The sequence below is a fragment of the Gadus macrocephalus genome, chromosome 20, assembly GCF_031168955.1.
Source record: "Gadus macrocephalus chromosome 20, ASM3116895v1".
NCBI classification, from domain to species: domain Eukaryota; kingdom Metazoa; phylum Chordata; class Actinopteri; order Gadiformes; family Gadidae; genus Gadus; species Gadus macrocephalus.
The window spans coordinates 21,727,019-21,734,518 of NC_082401.1; the positions used below are offsets into that span (position 1 = coordinate 21,727,019).

Here is a 7,500-nt window from a genome sequence, read left to right on the forward strand (position 1 = left end):
ACTCTCTCTTCATACATTATCTCTCTCTCTCTCTCTCTCTCTCTCTCTCTCTCTCTCTCTCTCTCTCTCTTTCACTCTCTCTTCATCGTTATCTCTCTCTCTCTCTCTCTCTCTCTCTCTCTCTCTCTCTCTCCTCTCTCTCTCTCTCTCTCTCTCTCTCTTCATCGTTATCTCTCTCTCTTCTCATCGTTATCTCTCTTTCTCTCTCTCTCTCTCTCTCTCCTTCTCTCTCTCTCTCTCTCTCTCTCTCTCTCTCTCTCTCTCTCTTCATCGTTATCTCTCTCTCTCTCTTCATCGTTATCTCTCTCTCTCTCTCTCTCTCTCTCTTACTCTCTCTTTACCGTTAGCTCTCTCTGCCACAGACCCCGTTCGGACGGTTCCTGGATCTTGGAGTCCATGGCCCTTTCTCCCTTCTCGCGAGGAGCCACGGCAGTTCAGCGCGGGCTTTGGGGGATTGGGGGCACGGCCAGCCCGCCTGGCCAGGTCAGGGCGATGACATCACTGCCCTCCGCCCCCCTCCTGAGCCTCGGAAAGGCTGGCCGCAAATAACACTGCGGTGCCTGACGGACATGGGAGCGTAAACACAACCAGCCAGCGGAGCCAAAAGTAGACCGGAGAAGAAGAAGTAGAACGCCCCACATGATTCATTCATTCCATCCATGCCACTAATATCCCTCCCTGTTTTACAACTGGTCAGGGTTGTTGCTGCTCCATAGCTCCTACAGCCAAACTATCCAACAGCCCGCCTGTCCGGCCATTACTAGAGGATTGACGAACGGCCAAGTGAACATGTTGTCGGTTTTGGTAGCTGTGTTTTTTTTCCCCACACTGTGAGCATGCACACACATGCACACACACACAGACACACACACACACACACACACACACACACACGCACGTCCACACACACACACACACACACACACACACACACACACACACACACACACACACGCACGTCCATATAATTCAGTTACACACACACGCCCACCAATGAATACATTCAAAATGATGATTCGATTTTATTATTTGCCCTTCCAGTTGAATTCTTTTAAAACCCACTGGTTGGGAACGAGCCCTCGATGACGTCCACGGCGTCATGCGGAGGTACTGATACGGTATCTGTCTCCTGTCAGAGCACCCCGCCTCTCGTCTCGATGACATCCACAGTGAAGATGAAAGATTGAGGTTAACCCCCCCCCCCCCCCCCTCAATAAAAAATAGCTTCTCCCGCAAGCATGGCACATGCCAGACTTCGTCCTGAGAGAACTTTGGGAATCTACGATTTGGCCTCCCCCACTCTGGAGCAGTTTAGTTTCTGGCTTTGTGATTTCAGACCACAAACAAAAAGGGGTGGAGTTGACAACGTATGAATGGCTGTCGTTGTTACCTTCTGTGCTGAATCCTAATCCCCGTCCCTATTTTCTGTGTCAACAGTGGTTTGTGCATGTGTGTGGTTGCGTGCGTGCGTGCGTGTGCGTGTTTTATGCTTATGAATTAGCGATTAGCAATTCATGGTGCCGGATTGAATTGATGTTTATTAATAGCACAATAAGGAAGGATGCTGATGGGCCAGTGTGTGCAGAGGAAGAGTGAGACAGGAAGAAGAAAGAGCTCTTTTGTTCTGGGTTTAATTGTATTCGTTTCGGTCTCATAAGAACAACAAAAAACACAAACAGAATTTACATAAAACATAAAAAGGCACACTGGAGGCAGGATATCCAGGCACTAGGATTACTGCAGCCCTGCTGCAGCAAACTATAATCACATACTTCACTAATCTTGAATACAGGTCTCGAATAATAACCCAACACACACACACACACACACACACACACACACACACACACACACACACACACACACACACACACACACACACACACACACACACACACACACACACACACACACACACATATGGGCACTCCCGTACATTGCTAAAATATTGCATCTCCACTGTGAAAAACCATTTTTCCTGTGAAAAATACACTGAAACTAAAATGAGCGCGCCTATGCTCGATGAATTAATGGTGTCAACGTGTGAAATTGTTGAATAGCCAACTTCTGGTTTCTCGTACCGTAATTTAGCCATTGCGAAGCAATAGTACTACTGTGACCGATTATTCAAATGGTAGTGCAGCAAAGATGAAATGGAAATTGCGGTTAAATGCATTAACTACATACCACTTTAAACATGGTTATAGGACAAGAATGAAAGAGTTTCAGCAGGGGACTTATTCAAGTCATCACGTTAGATCAATGATTCGGCTTCTCTTCTGTTCGATTAAACACTGCACCTTAGTAATTGCAAATATTGTCAAAATATATGGCATTTATCATGGACTCATTCCTCCAACACATTCCTGTGTTGTACTGACTTCTCCGTGCCTGCCTGGGCTTTTTACTGTGAGGGCACGGCTGTAAATAGGGAATAACAGGAATACATCAACAAAACAGAAAACAAACTGTGTTAAACGGTCCACACGAACCAGCATCAATGACTGGTGATAAAAACAAAGGCAAAGCCAGAGAAGTTAGTACCCCACAGATCTTCCAGGCTAAGTTTATTGACGCAGATAGCAGGGCAAGGTTGCTGAATCATAAACAAGAAGAAGGTGTAAATACATATTTGACAAGGACAAAAAAAATGGAAAAGAATAATACTGAGCTATAGTTGTTTCAAATATGCCGCAATTGATTGACTGTGATAATGCGAATGAGTGTGTTCTCCCGACCGGCATCGGACCGCATTTATATTAAATGTGTCCGTCCTGACGTCCCATGAATAAGAAATGTTTATGTGTATAAGAAATCTAAAGGTATCACAAAAATGCAGGAAATAGATGAACTGAGTCTCTGATGGCCGGCATGGGGACCAAACATCCACAACCACGTGTGAACGTACGGCCATCTTCCTTTCCCATTCAAGGCTAAACATGCACCTTTGACCTTTTGGTTTCTCTTGTTGTGGTATTGAATTTCTTTAGAGGGGGAATAGGAAGATGACGATGATGATAATGATGATGATGTCAGCCTCATCTCTGGTGTAAACCTTCAGTCTACCTAGGCCCTCTAAAATATGAAGAAATGTGCTGCAAATGTTTGTTTTTTTAACAAATGTTTAAGAGTTTTTTGCTGTCGCAATACGTGTTATTGCCTTTTGCCGTGCGTAAGATCCCCTGGCCGCTCCACGTGTAACTGTGAATTTTCCATGTAACCTGTAGAGATTAACTTCTAGAAACTGTTGTACTGTTTGGGTCCTTTGCATTGCTGTCATTTCCTCTCTCATTTGACTAAAGGGGGGCAGATACATGTGCTTGTGTGTTTTTGGATGTATCTGTTTGTGTGTGTGTGTGTGTGTGTGTGTGTGTGTGTGTGTGTGTGTGTGTGTGTGTGTGTGTGTGTGTGTGTGTGTGTGTGTTTGTGTGTGTGTGTGTGTGTGTGTGTGTGTGTGTGTGTGTGTGTGTGTGTGTGTGTGTGTGTGTGTGTGCATGCATGTGTATGCTCACATTTGTGTGTGCCTGTGTTTGTGTTTGTGTGTGTGCTTGCACATGTGTTTATTTGTGTGTGTGCTTGCTTGCAAATGTATGTGTGTGTGTGTGTGTGTGTGTGTGTGTATGTATGCATGTGTGTGTGTGTATGTATGCATGTGTGTGCTCACATTTGTGTGCGTGTGTTTTTGTGTGCTTGCACATGTGTTTGTGTGTGTGTGTGTGTGTGTGTGTGTGTGTGTGTGTGTGTGTGTGTGTGTGTGTGTGTGTGTGTGTGTGTGTGTGTGTGTGTGAGTGAATACATGTCTTGGCGTAAGTTGGAGGATCGTGTCAATGTTTCTTATTTGTCATTGGCTGTGAGATCCCAGCGGCAGCCGACACCTTTTCTATTTCCAAAGTCTCAATAAACATATCATTGTGCCACCTTTTGTCTTCTTATTTTAAAGACACAGTCCATCCAGCCCAGAATCTGTATTATGGTAACCAGCTTCTAGAACAGCCTCACCAACACATTATTCACACATCGTCATTTCAGGATTAGCGGAAGGATCGCACACAAGCTTATATTGCCAGAGGCTACGTCTGTTCACAGAGAACAAAGTGCCAGACAAGTGTGTTGTAGGATTGCTGTAAGTACAGTAAGTATCGCCGTGTGGAGATTATGCGAGCAAAGACATGCAGGATGGCCAGCGTCAAGAAAAAAATATTAACAAAAAAATGCCAAAAGAAATATCAAAGCAGGCGGTTCAAAATAAGTCGATTTTATTTTTGCCAAGACCAAAGGATTCCTTTGAAGGCAAACTTGTTTTTTTACTTTAATTTTGTCCTTTCGACCTCAACCATCTGTATGCTGCTGGCTTAGAGATTCACCATGACCCCATGTCGCTCTCCTCCTCTGATGTTCACTGACATTGTGCTGGCATCATCAATTATCTATGTTGCACCCCGCTAATGAATTAGCCTTTATCTGTAATCAGAAACAATGCAACCATATTAAAATATCATTAAAGCTCTCATATTTTTAATCATCTTTCGACAGGCTCTCTTTTATGTTTCCAGACATGGCTGAACTTTTATGCAGCGTTGAGTGTTGAACTCGCCAGTGCCTGTTGAGAGTCGTTTACAAAGTTTCCACAAATGAGCTTGCATTTATATTGTGATTCATGAGGCGATTAAAAAAAATAGTACTCTTTATTTTTTATTCAAATTTATTCAAAGAGAACAGTGGATTTTGTAAATGATTTCCCTGATGTAGGAAGCGCTCACCTTGAGATTCAAGGCAGGGAAAGTGTGTTACAAGCAGCCTATAACAATCTTGACACAAAAAGGAAATCCTGCACTCTGATAGGCTGGCAGATGCTGACTGCAGATAAGCCAAGCTGACAGAAGCCTTTAATAATGGAGCAGAGAGGGGAGCTGGGTGGACAGGCAAATCACAACAGGAATCATCCATCTGAAAAGGACACGAAGAAAGTTGATCAAAACCTGTCTTGAATGTCAATGGAGACAAGTGGAAGCTGTGACACAAAACGTTCTTCTTCAAGCTCTTTTTCGTTAGGAGCCATTGTCTAAACTGAAAAATCAAGCAGAGCAGACAGCCCTACATGCATCCATTGTTATAACCAGACAGTTATATAGACAATGAACACAATTTGACTATATATTTATTTAATTCTAGAATCTTGAATCTAGAGTCCAGCTGTAAACTGGCGATGACAGCCTGCCAGTTGCTCTTTAAGTTGAGTCCTTTAGGTGTGTTTTATTCGCACTCTGCTCTCACTCTGAGTGGGTTATTTTCCACCTCTATCCCTGAGCAATTAACACACATCTCTCAGGGGCTGGGTTGCATCACCTGCTCCTCTGCCCTTCCTTGTTCTGCCGATCATTTATCAGATCAAACTGTGGTCTGTTCACCTAATGAGTCAGGAGGTCCTGTAATGAGCCATTTGAACCTACAGAGTCCATAACATGAGCTTTTAGATGCCCGTAAGGTAACTTACAAGGGACGGCTAATCCACAGACCGCCAAGGCCCTATTTAGAAAAGCCCAGTTATGTCAACGTTAAGTGATAGATAGATATTCCTCCAGTGAGTCCTCGGGTTGGTTGTTTCTGGTTCTCCGCTGCATGTATACGAGGCCATGGACATGAGGCGTCATACATGGTACAACCTCCGCCTTGAAGAGAGGTAAGTGGTGATTCTTCAAAATGTTTGAAAACCTTCTGTGCACGCACCACATGTATTGAAGTTATGTTTAAAATGAGCTTTGCTTATTTGTATAATTATTGCAATTATACAAATAATTGCATAATATTTATTTAGCTGATTCATGATGGTATGTAACCATTATTCTCAGCAGGAGCTACACTGTAAGCCAGCCCCTTCCATAACAGCGACAATGAAACACTGCTGCATTCAGGTCGGCCTCAAACGTTTGTTGGATTAAATAATTTACTGCCAATAACTTAAAATAGACCCCCCCAATAAAGAACATTTTTAGACCTGACCTTGCATGGCTTTGTACGCATCCATAAAGCATCTGAACAGTGACGAGGCTGCACGCCTGCATGCCGTTAGCCCGGAGAAAGCAGAACATCTGGCTGCAGCAGACACCCCGCCAGGTTGGTCGGAGCACTAAATAATTAGGGTCCTTGTGTTCTAGAAGAATCACATCAACATTTAGTTGAGTTGATTTTTTTGTCATGTGGAGAGGCGGCTTTTCTACCGGCGGCGATCAGTGTTAAAGGGACAGCTCATCAAACAGGCCATGCCATTAAAGAGTCCCATGAATAAATCATCTGCCTCCGTCAGCAGCTTTGCTCATCATGCTATTCTTCCGTATGTTCTAACAGAACAGAATAGGACGTGCGCATTCAGCATCTGTAGCGCGACACATTAACAACGAGAAGACAAAACGTGGGCGGGATGTCTCTTCAACCGTTTTGAATTTGATGGGCACGAGATCGAGAGCTTCGGCTTAGTTTCCGATCTCGTGGTGATTCTGTGCCGATTAACGTTTTTTTTCTCCACCCTTCTACAATGGAATGAATCGGTGCATAATGGGATAACGGGTGTAACACGAGCGAACACGGTACATCCAATTACATTCAAGTGTTGTGGGATGCGGGCCATCTGCACAAGGCAACAAACCCTCCTTACAGAAGGGGGGTTTTGCCTCGCGTTAGACGCAGGGACCACCTTGTTGTTCGCCCTGTAATAAACAAACACAACCAATCCTCGCCGACGGCCCCCCCGGGGGCTGAGCGCAGCGCAGCGCCCCGGTGTCTCCCGGGCGGTGGGAGGCCGGCTGTGCGGGGCGCGACCGCCTGTTGCTTTAAGCTATTAGGGCAGCACAAAATGTGAGATTAGGACGACCGTTCGTCTTGCAGCCGCCTCGCGGTGACGGGCCGAGGCCTGACAGCTGCGGGACTAAGTGATACATGGACCTTGTCAGTGTCCCCGGCAGATGGATGGAACCGCCGGAGGATCTCTCTCTCGCTCTTTGACTATCTCTCTCTCTCTCTCTCTCTCTATCCCACACTCAATCCCCCTCTCTTTGTCTGTCTCTGTCTCTCACCCACACACGCATGAACACGGGTGCACGCTCACAAGTACTTTCTCGTGCACACACAAACACACACACTTTCAGATGCACACAGACAAACACACACATATATATGTGCACGCACACACAAACGCACGCGGACGCAAATACATACACACACACACACACACACACACACACACACACACACACACACACACACACACACACACACACACACACACACACACACACACACATGGACAGATGCATGCACACATGAACACACAAACAGACACACACTTCGCTACAATCGTTAACAAAGGTCATTCGGTTTAAGTGTGCGACGTTGACAAGGAAGCCCAAAGCTCTGGAGCGTGTCGGGACGGACGTGAGATCATGGTTTGAATATTCACAGAATAAAATGAGTCCTATAGGAGAAGACGATGATGTATAGCTGCGC

General features: G+C 45.1%; 1 long non-coding RNA gene across 1 annotated transcript in view; it reads left to right on the forward strand.

Annotated features, from left to right (window-relative positions):
• The window catches only part of LOC132448627 (uncharacterized), a 22,820-nt gene extending 18,903 nt beyond the window's left edge, over positions 1–3,917 (forward strand). The window contains exon 3 of the long non-coding RNA XR_009523397.1: positions 363–3,917. This is a non-coding gene — a long non-coding RNA (uncharacterized LOC132448627). The remainder of the gene's footprint in view (positions 1–362) is intronic.
• Positions 3,918–7,500: the final 3,583 nt, after the last annotated feature.